At 51.6% G+C, this 18,577-nt stretch overlaps 1 protein-coding gene across 1 annotated transcript in view; it reads left to right on the forward strand.

Moving 5' to 3' along the window:
• CUX2 (cut like homeobox 2) overlaps nucleotides 1-18,577 on the forward strand; it is a 242,604-nt gene that overhangs the window by 124,548 nt on the left and 99,479 nt on the right. The window lies entirely within an intron of this gene.

Consider the following 18,577-nt stretch of genomic DNA (forward strand, 5'->3'; position numbering starts at 1 on the left):
ACATCCCCTTCCCCGACATCCCTGCGTGCTGGGCAGCTGATGTCAAACACGCCCTATCCTGGGCACTATGCCTTGCTGGCAGCTGGCGTGTTTCTTTCTTTGGGAAATCTAATCTATTGATTAGCTTTTCTCAGAACGGCGTCGATAGAGCGTGTAATGGCCTGGCGGGGGTGGGTGGTGTCTCCTGCCCCTGTCTGAAAGCCCCCTGAAGCCAGGAAGCCTGTTAGTGACGTGGCTGCTGCAGCCCAGGCCTGACTCCTGCTGGTCTGACTGTTCCCCTTGTCCCTCCTAGCCGAGCTCATGGTCGGACCTGCCCTTGTTGGAGGGGCCATTGCTGAATGAGCCTGAGAATCTTCTAGAGACTCTCTCTTTCCCTCGTCTTCCCCTTCTCCTCATGCTGCTCCTGGGGTCCCTTCGGTGCCTCCCCGGCGCTAGGGGAGCATCCTGTGCTGGGAATGGTTGAGCAGCATTTCTCAGGGGAGTGGCTAGCTTGGCTGTCTGTCCAGCGCTGCAATGGTTGAGCCAGATGAGCTTCCGGCATTTCCCCTGGATGGGCCGTTTTAGGGACACACACCCCACCCCGGCTCGCTCTCTCCCCCCCCTGCTTGCACATGCCAGACTCGGGTGCCTGCAAAGGGGACTTGCAGGGTGGTGTGGACGGTGCCGGGTGAATAAGGTGTCTGGTGCCAGGCCAGGAGGCACGAGCAGTTGCATGCCAGTGAACCCGTCGGGCAAGAGGCTGTTGGAGAGGCGTGTGATTAGTGCATCCTCCTGGCTGGGTTTAGGCCAGGCATCCCTCAGCGGGGCAGGCAGAACCCAGCTCCTGACTGACCCGGATGCCATTTCGGTGAGCAAATCAGTGGAAGGCCAGGAAGGGGACGGGCCCCTGGGCCTCCCCATTTCTCCCTTTAACCCAGCAGGATGCCGCCCTTACCAAGTGGGAAGCAGAGCCTCTCAGGGCCCCAGAGCATCCCTGTCCTGACAACACCGGGGCAGTACGTGTTGGCATCACATCACCATGGCACAAGATGCTGATGCAACATCATGCTTATCTATGGACCTGATTCCTGCCTTTGTCCCTCACCCTCCCAGCCACTGCAGGGCAGGGGAGCATTTTCCCCTGCCTGGTGGAGGGCCCTGCTTGTGTGTGCATGGATGCACCTGACCGGGACAAGAGGGAGCTGAAAAATGGATCTCCTGCTATGGGGTCCGTTGACTCATCCCACCCCACCCCCAGCCCAGCTCTGTCCAGGTCGCACATACCAGCAAGCTCCCTACATCTCTCTGGGAGAGGGAGCGAGATGCCCAGGGTGCGTAAGGACCCAAAAGCCCCATGCAGAGCAGCAGTGGATCACGCGCTGAGGACTGAACCCATCAGCCACGCTGCAGGTAAATTTCCCCTTACAACACTCCAGGGCTGCAGCTCTAAGGCGGCGCTGTGCGGTGGGGGGAGAGGTAGCTGATTGCAATAAAGAATTGCATCCCAGGAATGGTTCTGAACGGCTGCTTGGCTGCCGGTTGCTAAATTTAAAGTCCTGGTTGGCTGTGAGCCTCCGAAGTCCCCCTGTCACACTGGTCCAGCGTTCATCTGTAAAATATGCAGAAGCAAAGCTGACTCTTCTTCAGCGCTGGCCTAAGCGCAGGTCTGACCTTAGGTGCCATTGTCTTTTGGACCACATGCCCTGTAGTTGTCGAGAGCCTTGTTATGTGCTGCTGCTTTATTTATTCCTTCCTGATTCAGTGGCCAGAGAATCCATGCTAAGAAAATGAACCCCATCACCAGGCAGCGCCTTATCAAGGGGCCTGGCCGGACAGGATGGAGCGATCGAAGCTCCAGCGATCTTACCACTTCTATTTTAGTGCCACGTCGCTTTTAAACATATCACTTAGGACCAGCGTCCCCTGCAAGCTGAGCACTTGGGCCACCCAGGAGAGATTTGGGAGCCACTCAGCTGATTAGCAAAGGGCCCACAGCTGGCAGCTTGTGTTTCTCCTTGTGGTGCGCATCTGCCCATGCCTGTGTGCGTATAACAAAATTTATTCTGCCCAGGGTTGGAAAAAAATAGAGGGCGCGCTGCTTGGAACTCATTCGGAGGTTTGGCTGTCCCATGCTGTGGCCGTGTTCTCCAGCAGCAGTAAAAATGGGGTTTACTCAGAGCTTTGGGACAAACGTTTGCCACGTTTTCTCTCCCTAGGCCACAGAGAAATGGTGCATAAAGATGGATTTCTTGGGCTCCAGCCAACGGGATCAAAGTAACACGGGCTGCAGATGTGGCCTCTCCCGGCATCGCATTCCCTGCCGTGCAGGGTGTCTTTGCATTCGGGGAGCTAGCTACCAGGCAAAGTGCGCCCTGCTGTGATAAGTGCTTACAGAATCGGGGCCTTGCATTGTTACTTGATGGGAAGTTCCCCCCCTCCCCAGAATATTCGGTGCCTCCTTTGTGTGCATGAGCCCTGGGAATACTGCAGGTTCGGTCGCTTTGTTGGCTACCAGGAGCAAGGCCAGCTGGGGAGACCTGGCAGGATTCTGGGGTCAAGGGAGGCAGAGGGGCAGGATCAGTTTTGGGGGTGGGTTTGCTGAGCTGCATCCCCCTTACCTCTGTGTAGACGGTGCAGGTGTCCAGGACCCCAGGCCTGCTGGTTGGGCAAGCTTGGCAGTGGGGCCAGCAGCTGAGTAGGACCTAGGGCTGGATGCAGGGACAATGGTAGGAGAACAGTGGGGTTAGTGGCCAGCAGCTGGGCAGCGGGGGCAAGTAGTCGGCATGCCCCAAATCTGGGGGTGCTGCAGCCCCCTCCACTTCCCCTGCCCGTGAAGGGAGGTGGAGGTGGGGGAACATGCTGACCCTACGTCTTGTCCTCGCCAGCCCCCCCAGAGCTACTCTGGGGGTTTGCTCGGGTTTGGGAGGAGCCCCCGCATGGCGGTTTACCCACTGCTGCCCAGGAACTTTGCCTGGCTTGCAACCAAGCTGTCCTATCTCCAGGCCAGGTGCTTCTTGACATGGCAACCCCCTGCGTGGGGGGCGGGAGCAATTCCCGCCCAGCTGGGCGAGTTGGCAGGAAGGCCCCATGGAGACCTGGGGGGGCTTTTCTTTTGCTCTGTGGAATGTCTGTGGCCGCCGTTACCACCAGCCCAACATGAGCGCTCTGTAAAAGCTGCCCTCCGTCTCCCCAGCCAGCTCCCCGACCCTCCGCCGCTCCCGTTTTCCCCTTCAGTTTTACTTCCGAGCTGGAGAAGCGGGAATTGAAATCTGGAGCAAAGCGCAACTGGCCCTGCCGCCTGCATTCCTTTAGGAGGGCAGGTGGATCCGACTGAATACCTCCTGTGTTTAGACTCCCCAGCAGGTTCTGTTGGAGACATTCGTTGTTTGGAAAGTGCCGTGGTTTGAAACACGAACTTGAAATTTCAAATGGGGCTTGGCCCGGCATCAGGAAGTTGCCTTTTGCTGCCCCCATGAAACTCCGGCCAAACGTGGGCTGTATGAAATACATACCCGTTGTTGTTGGCAGGCATAGCAGTGTTCACGTCCCGTCCTCATTTACCCTGTGGCTACTTGATAGCTCTCTGACAAAGCAAAGGTGCCTTAAAGTGGGTATGAAGGCTCCTTCATGCTGCCAGAGCAGGGGAATGGAATTGTGGTGTAACTGAGATAAAACTGAAGGGCCTGACTGTCCAAATGCTTGCAAACCTAGGAAAGCAGCATTGTTCCCATTTTGCAGATTGGAAAAGTGAGGCATGGGCCGGTGGTACACAAGGTTGCACAGCACATTGGTGGCGGGGCTGGGCGTAGAAGCCAGGTCTTTCAGTTCCTACTTGTGTTCCCTCTCTGCTGATTCATCAGCTGAAATGGAAGTATTTCCTCCATGGTCTTTCTATTAACTCATTTTGGGCGGAGTTTTTTTTTTTTTTTTTTTTTTGAACTGGTGGATTGCGACGCTGCTAAGATGTTTTCAAAAGGCGAAACAATTTACAATAATTAGAAATTTGTAAAATGTCTTTAAACATGGCAGTAAAAGGGATAAGAAAACACTTGCTGCAGTGTAATCAGTTATTAGCAGCTGATCAATTATCTCCATGGATAGTGGCTGCTGGTCCACGAGACACGTAATAATAAGACTCTTGATTAACTAATTTGAATATCTTTTGAGAACAAATTCCAAATTCTCTTTTTTCTCCATTGTACCAGATCCGTACATCTGCGAGATAAACACTGAATGAATATGGTAATGAATATGATTCTGTAAATGTAGCCTGGAACACTCCCATCATCATTACAGCTCTGTCTCCGGGCACCGCTGTAATAGATCTAATAATAGAGGGCTGAATGATGGGAGGAAATCTGTGACGGGAGGAAGCAAGGCGCGGCATTCCCATCTGAAAGAGCAACCTATAGCTTGGGAAGGTGGCTAATATGTCGCCCAGAGGAACAGGCAATGTAGCCCTAATTCCTGGGGCTGCCCAGCTTCTGCTGGTGGAAATGAAACTGACAGGCCCGTTCCATCTGATCTCTTTTTGGGGAGGTTGCGTTGGGTCCTCCAGACGTGAGGCTGGATTTTTCCTTTTATAGGGATCCTGAGTGGGAACGGAACTGACGTGTAATCCCATTGCCCACACCTAACCAACTGCACACCCCACTCAGGCCTGGGAGTACCTGTTCCACGGGAAAGATGCCCTCTGACTCGCTGGGTGCTCAGCTGAGGCTCCTCCTGACCTGTCGGGTTGAGGTGTTCTCCTTCTCTTAAACAAAACCCTCCGGGGAGGCTAACTGCACCCTGGGCTGCCTCTTGTCCAGCCCCGATCTTTGAGGTGACCATCTGTCCTGTATTGGGCAGGATGGTCCCATATTTGGGCCATCCCCGGCTGACAGCTGCTGGGGGGAGTCACTTCCCCGAACCTTGGGGGAGCAGGGGGAGCAAGGGTTGTTGCTGCGTCCCTGCTGCTTCCCCAGCGTTCAAGCAGGGCTGGCAGCTGCTGCTTCCCCAGGGCTCCCAAGGAGGCTGGCATCTGTGGCTTCCCCGGGGCACCCTGGGGCTTGGAGGAGCCACCCCCATATCTCCCTGTCTCGTCGCATGCCACCTAGCGGTTAGGGTCATGTAGCGGGCTCGCTCTACCCAGGGGTAATTGTTACATAAAGTCGCCAGCTGTGGCGTCCGCATGCAATCTGCCTGGGGCTTGACCTCCCAGCGCCACCTTCTGTGCAAGGAAGAGGAGGGCGTCGCACCAGGTGGCCCCGCAAAATCCCGGATGACTGGGTTATCGTGTCACAGATAAGCAGCAGTTCTGTGGCGCCTCCGAGACTAACAACTGCATTAGGTCAGCAGCTTTCCTGGGTAAGACCCACGTCTGCCAATGGTTGGAGCACACACACAGAAAAGGTGGAGGAATTGCCTTAGGATAGTTGAGATCTCTGTTAAGGCCTAATTGTTGTGTGTCAAATTGGCAAATTTGGCAGCCATCTGTAAGCTGGCCCATTTCTGTGGGGCGCTGGGGTCCCCCGGGGGTGGCTATCTGTGTAATACATTAGATAGCATCGCTTGATGCTTTTGAAACACTGCTTTTTCATATCTCTTCTGGAATGGAAATCTACCACGCGTCTGGAATCTCGGCCCTCTCCGAGATCCCATTACAGCCCTTTTGATAGAGCGCTGTACACCCAGATTCCATTTTAGATTATAAGATCGTATCACTTACGCTGCAGCACGGCGTGCGCTAAGGTGATTTGTTTCACGAGGTTCCGAATGAGCAGTCGCATCGTGGCCCGCTGATTCTTTTCACTGGCCACGACAAATCTGTAGATTGGCCAGAGCTGATCAGCGGCGGCTCCTGGTGAAAGTTACTGATAACAAACGCACTGCGGGAATTAAGAAGCTGCTCAACTTTTTTCCCAGGGACTTTGGTTTTAGTTGCGCTTCTGTTTTTCTTAAGTGTGTTGGGGGGGGTGATATGAAATCAAAGGCCAGATTTCATTCCTGGTGAACTGGTGTCGGTCTGGAATAATTCACTGGAAAAAACTTCCCACGATGGAGAAGGAGGTCGGGGTTTGGACCACAAATCCCTAATTCACTGTATAAAGCACAACCATGAAAGTGCCATAAAAGGAAATAAAATCTCTTCTCTGTTAAGCCCGTCGGAGCCACCTGGTCTCCCGAGTAAGCCTGATAGCAGAGCTGGGCCCCACAAACTCTTTATTTCACAGGGAGGGTAGGGAGCAGTTCATGTCTGACGGAAAAAATAGGTAGTTTTGAATGCTGGTGTTGCTGGCTTTTCCCCCGAGCTTGGTTCCTGGGCCTTTGTCCCAGCCATAAGTGAATTCTTCAGCTATGGAGTGGCTCCTGCTGCCTGATATTTATTCAGGTCCTGAAATTCTAGTAGTGTTGTCCTCTAACATTAGCATTCCTGCGGTGTACAAAACCTGAAACCATTTGAAAGTGAGACTCCCAGATCAGCTTTATATTTATGAATTGGGGTTTTCTCCCCATCATAATTTCTCCCTTCTCTTCTCTTGCGCTCATGTGCCTGCTCCCCGCTGCCATCTTCTGACTTTTCTTCAGCTGGCTCAGGCTGCTGTCCAGTGCTGCCCCCTGCTCCGCCAGTAAGCAGGACTGGTCTGATGTTGCTTTTTGTTGTGTGTGGGATGGCACAGAAGGGGCTTGAGGGCTCCATTTTTACCCTGATTATGGGCATCTGCCCCAGAGCAGGAGCTAAATGAATTGTGATGCGTATGTGGGGGTTGACCAGGTGCCTTTTCATAATGTCCGTAACATGGCCATTGTCCTTGAAGGAAAGGAGATGACATGACATGTGGAGACTGGTGAAGGCACTGACTGGTTTGGTCAATGGCAAGATTCCACAGACTTCCAGGAGAGGCGGTGGGAGGGGCCACCTAAGACTACTGGGTTTGGTTCTTCCCAAGCTCCGGTGGTTGAGGTGCCAACTTCAAGAGGAGTTGCCTGAGTGAACGTTCCTCCTTGCAAGTCCAGGGCTTGAGACCCCTACTGATGTGGCACTTATCTGCTCGATGAACTTCGCCCAAACAACTTCACCTGCAGGACTTATGAAGGATGCTCGCTGGTATAGACTTTGTGGAGTCAGAGAACTGCTTAAAGTCCTGGGATCTTTTCATCCCTGAGCCCCTGAAGGAAAAAAGGTAGGAGGAGAAGGACCTTCCCTACCCAACCAACTGTGAAGACTAACCAAACCAAAAACCATGGTTAGCCTAAACGCAGCTATTTACAGCCATTTGCACAGAGAGATGAGATGACTTGATTAGAACAACCGAACAGTCATCACAGGCAGTAAGAAGAGAACTGAGAAGTTCCGGCTCAGCTGGGTCATATATAGGCTTGGCATAAACTCCACTCCAGGGAACTCCCCAGCTGACCCAATTGGTAGTTGCTAGGGCAGACTTTCAGACAACTGTACCTGCGTGCGTGCACACACCTAACGCGAGCAGAGATGAGAAACTGATCTCAAAGTGCAGCGTTACGACAGAAAAACCGGCTTTGTTTTTGTTTTGTTTTTAACCTGAAACCTTAAAAGATGCAGTTGGGTGCTTGGATCCCAGATTAGTACCTTCTGATCCAACTCCCACTGAAGTCAGCTGGAGTCTTTGATGCTGACCTGAGCAAAGCTGCCCCAGGCCCCCTGAAAGTAGCTGATGGACAGCTCCTGCCACCTGCGAAATAAGTCGGCGTTCCAGTGGCAGGAAGGCCGAAGGATCTCACACCTTTTAGCGCACTGGAAGCTGTCCCTCATGCATGGTGGCTTTGATTTCTTTCTGCTGCTAGTGTGTCATAATAAACAGCTGTGCGAACACTGGGCGTGGAATTTTGTGGAGGATTTTGATAGTTCAAAAATTGGTTTTGTTCCTATTTCTAGTAAAAACCCAATATTCTGGAAGTCAGATCTTAGCAGTGTCGGGCAGCCCTAGGCTCTGGAGGCCCCAGGGTCTCTGGCTCAGGTTGTCTGGCAGCTGGCCGGCAGCCACAAACCAGGGGAGATATGAACCTCCCCAGAAGCCAGGTAGGTTTCTGGCAGGTAGAGTTACACCAAACAGTGGCTGGGATTCCATCAGAATGTAGCTGAGATCGAATCATCTCCATGGAATTTTCATGTTTTGATAGACTGGCAAATTCTGATGGGGGAAAAAAAATGGTCTTGTCTGCATTTATTGGGCCAGCTGTAGTGTATCAACCAAAAATCTCCTGAGAGCTTGTCGGGAGGGAAGGAGCCCTGATCAGAAAGCACTTCAAGTGGACTTGGAGATTCCAGTGCTGGAGAGGTTTCTCAGCTCTGGTATTTCCTTTTTTTGCCCCTTCATTTGCCGAGTGGCTGGGATCCACATGGAGTTTTCAGCTTCACTAGAGCTGCTGGAACATTTCCCAGCAAAGCAAATTTACACTGGAAAATGGATTTTCAGTTAGGCTGCGTCTATGCTACATTCCCCTTTTGGAGGAGGATTGCAAATGAGGGAGATCAAAAATACAAATGGAGTGCTGATTTACAAACCCTGTGCCTCATTTGTATCGTCTTGTGCGATCGCGTTTCCGAAAGCACAAGCAGCCATGGAGATGGGATTCCTTTGGAAAAGAAGCCCGGTTTCGAAAGACCCCTTCTTCCTGAAACAGGGTTCTTTCAAAAATATGAACCCCGTCTACATAGCTCTTCTGGCAGCATGATTGTGTGATATTATGCAAATGAGGAGTGAGATTTGTAAATCAGTGCTTTGTTTGCATTTTTGCTCTCCCTCATTTGCATTCCTCCTCCAGAAGGGGAGTGCAGTGTAGCCATAGCGTTAAATGACAACTTCCACCAATGTAAGGCTGCAGTTTTTCCACTGGAAACGTTCAGGTTTTTGTCAGACCCCCTAAATCGGTGGGTTTGGTTTGTTCTTTGGGAACGTCCAATATTTGGGTAAGGGCTCTTTGATGAAAAACCAAATTATATGCAAGGGGAGAAAAAACTCATTTCCCATCCAGTTCTGTTAAACATTTTGTAAAATCCTGACTTTGGAGCATTCTGGGCCGGGGCTTATGGTTGTCATCTTGCCTGGGTGAGACTGCTCTTTTTTTTTTTTTCTCCCCCTTCCTTAACGATCAGACACTGACAAACTTAACGAGGGTTTGGTGGCGGGTATCCTGAGACCACTGTCTGTGATGCTGACCAATGCAGTCGCCTTGTGTTCTTGGGCTCCTCAATCTGTCTGTGTCCGGCTGCCGTCTCTGGCCATATACTTTGTAAGATGTTTGGGAAGTGACTGTCTTTTTTAGATTAGCTCATGGAATAGTCTCCCAAGGAAAACGGTTGAGGCTGCATCTGCCAAGGCCTTTGAGCATCAGTTGGACAGAACGCTAACCATCATATTATTCCCTTGGGAGTGCAGTACCCAGAAGCACTAAGGCCTCATACTAGGGTGAGTGAAGTCTCTGCTCTACAGCCTGGGCTGAGAGCCAGCTGGCCTTTAGCTCATGTGGTAGAGTGCAGGGCTTTAGCCCCTATGATTGCAGTTTCAATCTCTGATGCCGGCAACCTGTGTCTGTCAGCTTTACAGGAGGAAAAGGGATGACCTCAATAACCCCCTGGGTAAAGAGTCCACCACCAAATAACAGTGCATCTGTAACTGACCAGGGCTGCAGTGTTGTGGGTGCAAATTATGGTATCTCTTCGACTCTACCCAGTTCTTCTCTGGTCCACATTGTCTAGTGCAAATTGTGCTGCTCAGGCATTGCAAAATGGGAGGGTCCCGTTCCAAACCGAAATGGCCAGCGGCAAATTCTCCTAGCAAATAGGAGCTTCTGGAAGTCACAGCCTGGCAGAGAAGGCTCCCATATGACAGCTAGTCTAGAGTGAATGATGGAGGAGCAGGGGGAGAGGGAATGTGGTGGAGTGTGTAATGTTGATTCTCTGCCCCTGTAAATTTAGAGCAGACCCAGGGCCATTCTTACTAATGTTCTGCGCCTGCTCACGCTGAGCAAAAGATGGAAGGTGCAGAACAGAGGCCGTTTGTCTAAGTTCTTCTGACTGCATGAGGGCTCGTTTCTAGTTGGTGCTTTTTGTTGTTCAAAAACACTGAAGGAATAAAAAAAGGTTGCAAAAAATAACATCAAGTAAACCTGTGCCACCCATCTGAAATAAACCCCCCATCTGCCTGTGTCGCTCAGTCGTCTGTTCTTGAATTCTCCCTGGTGTTGGTTCAGTTAGTTAGCATTGTTATTTAAGTACCTCTGCTTATCACTTTTATTTCCTGCTGGAAACAAAGAAGGCCTCGTGGTGGTGGATACAGTTTATAGGTAATTCAGCTCAACTTGGTGGGGATTTAAACATTAGTATTGATGCTAAAGTTTTTAATAAAATATAGGTAGAGAGAGAGGTATTGATTCTTAAGGGTTTTTTTTCTTTTTATTGTAGCAGAGAAGGGTTGACGTATTGGCAAACATGAAATAAGAATGTCCTATGCTAGTATATGAGACTGCAAATGAGGACGGATATGCTAACAGAGGAATAAGTCAAGAAAACTATCAGGAAAATGTATCTGCAATTGATCCTTTGCAGCCTGCTAGAGTTGGGCGATGCTCATAGAGAAAAGGGCAAGGGACCCAGGCTTAAGAATTGCTAAGACCCCAGATAAGGAAGGTCGTGCAGAGGTTTCCAATGATGGCGTATTAATTTCAACAGTCTGAAGGTGCTGGTGATTCGTTTAGTGAGGCCAACTTCCTGCCCCAAGCTTGAGACCAGCAGGTTTGTGTGGGACAGAGTTGAATTTGGATCAGCGCAGCGGGACATTGCAAGCTGGGCTGGAAGGAGTATTTCTCGTCTGAGTCTCAAGTGGAGTTTTTGAATGGAAGAGAATCCATTGTGCGTGCCACTGGCTTGCTGTGAAATGAGGTGACTCCATGACACAAGGGAACGGTCAATCCAGTCTAGGTACCACGGCACGGGTAGATCTGTGTGCGTGGCGGTGGCAGCAGCAGCCTGCTTCCATTGCATGTAGGACCTAGCCACATCCTTGGACTGCACAAGGAGCACTTGGTCTGCCCAGAGTTTTGGACTGGTAGTGATTTTGTGCGTGCCTCTGCATAAGGAACGTTGCCGTGCAGAGTCAGGTCCCCATTCAGCAGCCTCGTGCGCGAGCCAAAGCGGTCTCCGTGGTAGCTGTGTAGGAGGGCATCCCAAAGTGCCTTGCCTCATTCACAACTCTCACCGTTCTCTATCTGTGGCTCCCAACAGCCAACACCGTGGGAGACGACGGTTGGGTTTTCCTGAATGCGCTGCTCCTTGCAAACAGTAGGTGTGGACAGCTCAACATGCCAGACCCACGCTTGTGCTTCTGCCTGGAAGGCTGCCCTCTGGACCCACAGAAACGGGTTCCCTTGTTGCTGCTCTCTCTGGAGCCTGTCAGACCCTGCGTGTGCTACCGGGTTCCTCTTTGCAGGTGGGAGGCTATGCGCAGGGGACCCGTAATGTGGGGGCCAGATACAGGGGTTACGCTGGAATGAGTTTGGGTGCCTGGCCCCCAGAGCGGCTCTTCAGCCAGGTTGCTTAGCAGCTCAGCTGCCAGCAAGAGAAGGCGGCTGAGGAGTGACTGGATCAGAAGTGCTGAAGGTTTTTGAAACTTGGAGGCACGGTTTGCAGCCCCGCTCCAATCAGAGTGAAGGGCACCCACACACTCCCCTCCCTGCTGGGGGCAAAGCGGTGGGGTCGCTATTCTGTGCTGCTTAACAGCCTCATCTCCCTCTGGGGATGGGGGAACCGCTCTGCAGTCACGGGACCTGCTGCATGGCTCCCCTTTCCGAAGTGTTTCCTTAAGGCTAACGTGCCAGAAATAAATAGCCAGCCAGTCCTGAGGGTCACTGCTTGCCCACTTGTGGACAGAAAGACTCCTGTCAACAAAGCTCTTAATCATGTGCTAAGTTCCTGTTGAAGTCAGTGGAAGGAAAACACATCCACCAGGTGCACGGAGAGTCTGGGTCTCCTGTCTGATCACAGAGGACGTAGCTTGCTCCCAGGGCTGAGGTGCCTGGGGTCAGATGACTCCATGAGCTGTGAAGGGGGGATAGAAGAGGCTTGTCCCATGACATAGGAACCCGTCTCCTGGGGTTCGCGGCTCTCTCACTCACAGGTCTCCGAAGGGCTGGAGGAAGCACCAAGAGGAAGTGCCATGCTTTTCATACAAGTTCACGTGTGTTCAGAAGTGCGACTGGCTTCCTTCCCTGAGGGCGCTGATAGTGGAGGTCCCGAGGCCTCTGTTTTCCTCGGGCGTGGCCGGAAAGCAGTCAGGCGTTTGGCCGCCGCTGGGGAGGCTCCGGCTTCGAGGTGGGGCGGAAGAGGTGGAGAATTGGTGCTTAGCAGAAATAAAGGGCTGGATTTAACCGTAGCAAAGGGGCTCTCGTTTCCTGGCACGCGGTAACACGGAGATGGCTGCGTCTCAGTGCTGGGGAAGCGATTCTTCGCTGAGCGTTTGCACAGTCTGATAGAAACATGCTTAAAATGCCTGGAGATGACAGGCCCAGCTCGCTGCGCATGTGAGATTGTTGCAGTTATAGTGAGGGCCTCCACTTGAGGAACAGCTGTTCTGTTACCCCTTTTATCTCCGTACCTATTGCCATAGCCTCCTTCGACACCCAGCATCTCTGCGTGTGGCGGAAGCACCTTGAATGTTGGTACCGTGATCTGAGACGTCCCTTAGACGACCAGCGAACAGAACGACTCTGGCTGGAGTGGTTAGCGTTGCCGCCGGACTTTTCCCAAGTTTGTTTTTTATCTCTGGGCTGTTCTGTTCTGATTTATAATCTTCCCAAACTGTTTGGAACTGTTACCCTGCACAGAACAAAATCCTCCAGGCAGTGGTTGTGTTGGAAGGCTAGGACGCTATTTACTGTTCTTTTGCTTTTATTAAGTTATTAAACAAGGGAGTACAAGAACAACTGTGGCTGTGATTTATCAGCTGATGATTACACTGAAGCTTTTGACTAAGTACTGCGTGTCACAGAAAGCCCTGGACAAGCCTGCGAGAAATGGGTTTCCATGTACATTTCATCATTTCACTCTTTGATCTCTGTCATGGCCGGAAAGTGACAGAACAAGACGTGCAACGAAGCGGCTTAAAATTAAACACTGGAGCTTGTCGCTCTCTGGCTTTGCAGCCGTGGACTGGCGCTGCTTTCATGTGGATGCCCGTTGCTCTTGCTTTACTCATTGGAACTGAGAACAGGAGCGTGTGCGGGAGAGCTGGGAAGCCGGATTTCTCTGGGTGCTTTCCATCCTGGGTTTGACCGTTGGGGAACCAGCAGTAAAACCTGCCTTGCAACCAGTCTTCCTGGAACGCTCCAAAAGGCCATTAAAAAAGATGCTGACTGCCATTTTTCTCTCCCGTTTCCCTTTATACACACAGGATTTCGTTTTATCTGCTTTCTCGCCAATATTTTTTATATAAGAGTGAAATATTTATATTGGCCAATAAAAAGCAGAAGCTTGCAATCTCTCGCGGATTCATCAGAGACCAAGAGCACTTCATTGTCTGAATTTCACACCCAGCAGTGACCCCTGATAATTGACTCCATACATCTTTAGCGTCCGAAATTTACATAATATGTAGGAAATGATTGATAGCTTCTGTAAGCCGGCCTGTCGAACATCCCATCTACCGTTCGCCGTGTGTGTCACAATCCGTCTTGTGCGTGGCAAGCTGTCTTGTTCTGCCCTGCTTCACAAACCGGGCAGGCCCTCTTCCTCCATGTCCCTTTCTTTGCATAGCCATGCCAGTAGTCAGCCGTTTTTTTCCTTTCGTCTCATGTGGACAGATCTCTTCCTTGCACCACCTGCGCTTGTAAAGAGGAACAGGCCTGGGGGAGGGCAACTGGTTAAGGGCCACACGCTGCTCACTGAGGGGCTGGAATTGGGAATGATTTCACTGATGCTGCTGAAGTTACTCTGCATTTACGCTGGGGTAAGAGAGCAGAGTTTGCCTCCTGTGCTGTACGATCTCAGGCGCTCTGAGCCTCCCTGCACCGTGGCCCCTCCCCACTAGCTCTGGCAGATCCGTCTCCAGGGATGGCTGACATAACGGCTGTATGCTGTCTCCAGCGCGCAGTTATGTTGGAGACGTTCCCAGGGGAAGTTCAGACACAGGATTGTTGATGGCCTGACTCATAACTCTCTAACCGTGGAGACTGGCCCTGCTCAGGAAGGGCCAGCACTGCCTAAGGCTACACCTACATTACCACGGAAAACCACCCGCTCAGGGCTGATCTTCCGGGGTTCGATATCGCACGTCTCGGAGGGACGTGTAAAATGGAGTTACCAGGGGTCACAGTTGCCACCTATACTCCTCGTGAGACACGAGGAGGAAGGGAGATTGATGGGAGAAACTCTCCCGTCCACCTTCCCCTGCATAGACAGACAAGTTAGCCGAGTGCAGATAGGTCAGTTTTTAGCTATGCAATTGGCAGAGCTAGAATTGCATGTCTGCGGTTGACTGTCTTAGTCTAGTATAGACAGAGCCTAAGACCACGGTTAAGAGCCAAAGAAGCATATCCTTGTGAGAGCACTGGCCCTACTCTTGTATGGGTCTGTTATTCACCCCATTTCACAGACTGAGTAGCTGAGGCCTGGAGGCTAGTCTGCTGCCCAGGACCTCAGAGGCTTCCTGGCAGAGGTGGGGAGTTAAACAGGAGGCCTGACTTCTCATCCATAGCTCTAGCTGCTCAACCTTCTGTACAATGTTAGGTTAAAATGACTTCCCATTGTGGGGCTCCAAACAGTAAAGCTGTCCAGCCTCTGCTGCGTCATGTCTGTGCTTACCTGGGGTGTTTTCATCCAGGTGTCAAGGTAGAAACAGTGGGGCAGCAGGTTTCCAGGTGGGATTTCTAGGACTTCTGAGACCAGTTGTGGGAGGAGGTACCAGCCAATCGTAACCTCATTGCTTCTCTCAGAGGCCTGGGGAAGCAGCGTGGGGCTGCGCCAGACGTTGGTCAGGGAATATATGTCTAAACGAAATACAGAATGACTGAACAGTTCCTGGAACTTTCTTTCCTGCCCCTTGAAGGATTGAGCTCAGGTGGGGCTTGGAGCCAAGATTCTCTGTTGGATCAATGCTCTTGGGAGAAGAGTCATGGCCACATCTCTATGGCCTGTCTCTGTTCCCGTCAGAATCCAGCGGCCAAAGCTCTTGTGGAGGCAAAGGAGAACGGGACGGAGCTTGTGGTTTCAATGCTGCTTGCCAGGCTGCCGAAGGGATGTCGCAATCACTGGAGGGGTCCACTCCTGGTGACTCTGATCCCATCCCAGGTTTTCAGCTGGTCGGCATTTGGCTGGAGGACTGAGCCTGTCTGAACCCCGACCGCTGCTGTGTCAGTGGAAAGAGGGATATTTATTATTCAGAACGGGCTGCTCCGAGGCTCCGGCGTGTCTGTGTCTGATGTGCCGTTAATCAGAGGAGCCTATCTGAATGGAAAGGTTGGCACAAGTGACAGGGTGAGTGTAAGCCCGTCCCCTGTAAGGTCAGATGGGGACTTGGGGGGTGGTGATGGTGAGGTACATTCAGCCAGCAGAGGGTGCTTCGCTGGTAGAATCGGCGGCTTGCTGAGCGGCCTCTGGTCTGAAGCCTGGCCTCACCCAGAGGAGCCCAGCCTGGGCCAGAATTGGCTACACGCGCACGGACGAATACAGTGGATACAGTTCACGGCTGTAATCACACCTGCTGCTGATGCACAGAGCCGTCTGGATCATGAGACAGGAAACCAGCCAGCCCCTGGCTCAGCGGCTTCGCATGGTAGGTTATCGCTTTCCGAGCAACGAGCTTACTTTAAACCGTTCCGTCATCTGAGCCCGTCGCCTGCGTGACGCCAGCCGGCGGAGAGGGGGAGGAGCGGGGCGTGCTGTCCGGGGCAGGTGGGGTTAGCGTTCCCTGTATACTGTGGCATTGTGTGGCCAAATGCTGCCCAGCTGGTTAGCAGAGCACCCGCAGCCGGGTGGTCTTTCTGCTGGTGGTGCACATAAAAATTATTCCACATAGGGATGGAAAAGATTAGAGGAAAGATTGGTGGGAGGGCTGGCTGGGACTGGAAGAGGCCTTCGCTGTCCATGGGCAGGGCAGACCGCTGTCTGGATGACTGTGCAGCCCCCAGTGTGAATTCAGCTGCGTTCACCAAGAGCCTGTCCCTGCTCAGCTTATTCTGCTCCGGACAGCAGAGCCTTGGTAATTCTCACGGGGCACTCTGCTGCTGAGGCACCTGAGCCACACCCGTCCCAGCGGTGTCTGAGCGCCAGGGAGGCCTGCGGCCAGAGGTTGTGAATTTCTCCAGCAGGTTGGGGAGCTCTGCAGAAGCTGATCAGTGGATGATATAGTACAATCTGCACAGCCGAGGATTTTGGCGTGACCTACCTTTCGTCCACAGGTTAGCCGAGGCTCAGAGAGGTGGCAGGGCGTGCTCAGGGCCCCCCAGTGAGTCAGTGGCAGAGCTAAGAACAGAACCCTGGTCTCCAAGTTCCCAAGGCCCCCTGGCGCCTGTAGCGGCTGTCTTCTCCAGCCCTACTGCAGCCCCTCCCATGCTTTTATTCCACCGTGAGCTGAAACCGCCCCAATGGCTCCTCCGCACCATCAACATGCATGTTCTTGGGCTGCCGGCTGCACCCATGCCTCATGTCCACCCTTGGTGTGACTCCATCACAGGCGGGTGAACAAAGTCCTGCTGTAGCATTGCTTTTCCAGGCAGCCAGTTGTAGCTGTTGTCCCTCCTGCCAGGCAGAGCAGGCTGTGGGCGTGCTTCACCCCATCGGGACGGTGCCTTCTTAGGGCAGCGTTAGAGGACCAAGGAGCAGTCTGAGATAAATGTGGATAAAGTCTGGCCCTCTGGCACGAGTGCTTCAGCCTGTGCTTTATCAAACAGCAATTAATAGAATTCTTCCCCTCTTACGTTTTATGGCTTGCGTCTCTTCCCTTAGACTGAAGGGTGCGATAATTAGAATCGGTGTTAACAGATAAATTCTAATGAGGCTTTGATGGCTGGGGCATATACGCTTACTGTATCCGTATGTGCAACAAAAGGCCTCTACGGTTTTGCCACTTTTATGGTGCTGATATAAATTTTTACAGATGTTCCCACCTGGTGGGAGTCAGATAATTACTTTGTGTTTCATTGCATGGGGAGGAAGGGAAGAAATGCCAGGAGCAAGGAAGTGAGGTGCAGTGGTTAGAGCTTGGAGAGATGGGAAATCTGGGTTCTCTACCTGGACCCGCCACTCAATTGCCCTGGGTAGAAGCGGAGATAGTGCTGGTTCCCCAGTGTGTGAAGCGCTTTGGGATCTGGATGGCAAGTGCCAAGTCAGTGCACGGTGTTATTTCTACCTAATCGCTGTTGTGTTTCGTTATTTGGTGGCCGGCCTTTCCAGGTGGAAGCCCTGAGCTGTGCTTGTCGGCTCTATGGGTGCAAGTGACTATAAATGTGACGTCTCGGCCCACCGAGTCCTCTGGCGCTCATAAATCCAGCTTTCCTCCAGAAGTATTTCAAGCACGTACTTGGCGTGTTTGTAGTAAGTGTGAGCGTGCAGGTCAGTTACTGCACTGGGTCTCGACAAAGCAGGATTTGATTGGTGCTCCTGTAGTCCCAGGGTGGGCTGTACCACAGCCTGACTTGCCATCGCCACTCCTCTCTCAGGGATGCGTGCGAACAGGCAGCAGAGCACACCAGTAGACCCGAGCTATGCAAGCAAGCTTCATGACGACTACCGGGGCCGTGTGCTCCCCTGGTGCAATTTGCGACCGCAGAAGTCAGGAAGGTGCAATGAAAAAGACATGCCTAACAAACACGGCTATGCATATTGTATGATTTCCTTCCCCCGCCCCAGCCTATCTCCGTAGGCTTGGAGGGTAATTTTTTTTTTTTTTAAATGCCATTTTAAATCCTGCGTCTGATTGCGGTTTCACACACGCAGGCGAGCATTCTTGAAAGCCAGCTTGATCTGAATCCATAATTCTTTAATGAAACATTTCCCTGCACTTGAAGTGAACTGTGCATGATTTACGGCAGGATACCCGAAAGGTCAGTTTACTTAACATCGGCCCCTTCATTTTTCCAAATTCTGCTGAAATTAAAAAGCCATATATATCTTAAAAGGCATATTTATGAACACTTAAGCGTAAGTAAGTCATTGTTGGACTTCTTCCCTCTCTGCTGATATATGGAATCTGGCAAGGAAGCCGGGTTAGAATAAAATCTGGCAATACAATATGCTGCACTTTACTATTTTGACACTACCCCGGTGATGTTTTTTTTGCAGTTACTGTGGAGCTTATGTCACCGTTTCTTTTGGGAGCGAAGGGAGGGGGAGAGAAGCGTATTGATTATCTGAGTTTCTTGATTATCTTGCTTTTAGTTTAGTTTAGTTTAGTTTGCATTGGATACATAGTTTCTTCAATTATTCATGCAACCTCCTTGTCGATATCACCCAGCTTGGCTTTCTAAGGGAGGAAAATAAAATGCTTGGGAGAATTATGTGTATAGCTTTTTAAAAAAAAAAAAAAAAGAAAGAAAGAAAAAAGAAAAAAATTGCATCAAAAACATCTTGTTTCTTTTTTTTGTT

The sequence above is a fragment of the Carettochelys insculpta genome, chromosome 18 (genome assembly GCF_033958435.1).
Source record: "Carettochelys insculpta isolate YL-2023 chromosome 18, ASM3395843v1, whole genome shotgun sequence".
NCBI lineage: Eukaryota > Metazoa > Chordata > Testudines > Carettochelyidae > Carettochelys > Carettochelys insculpta.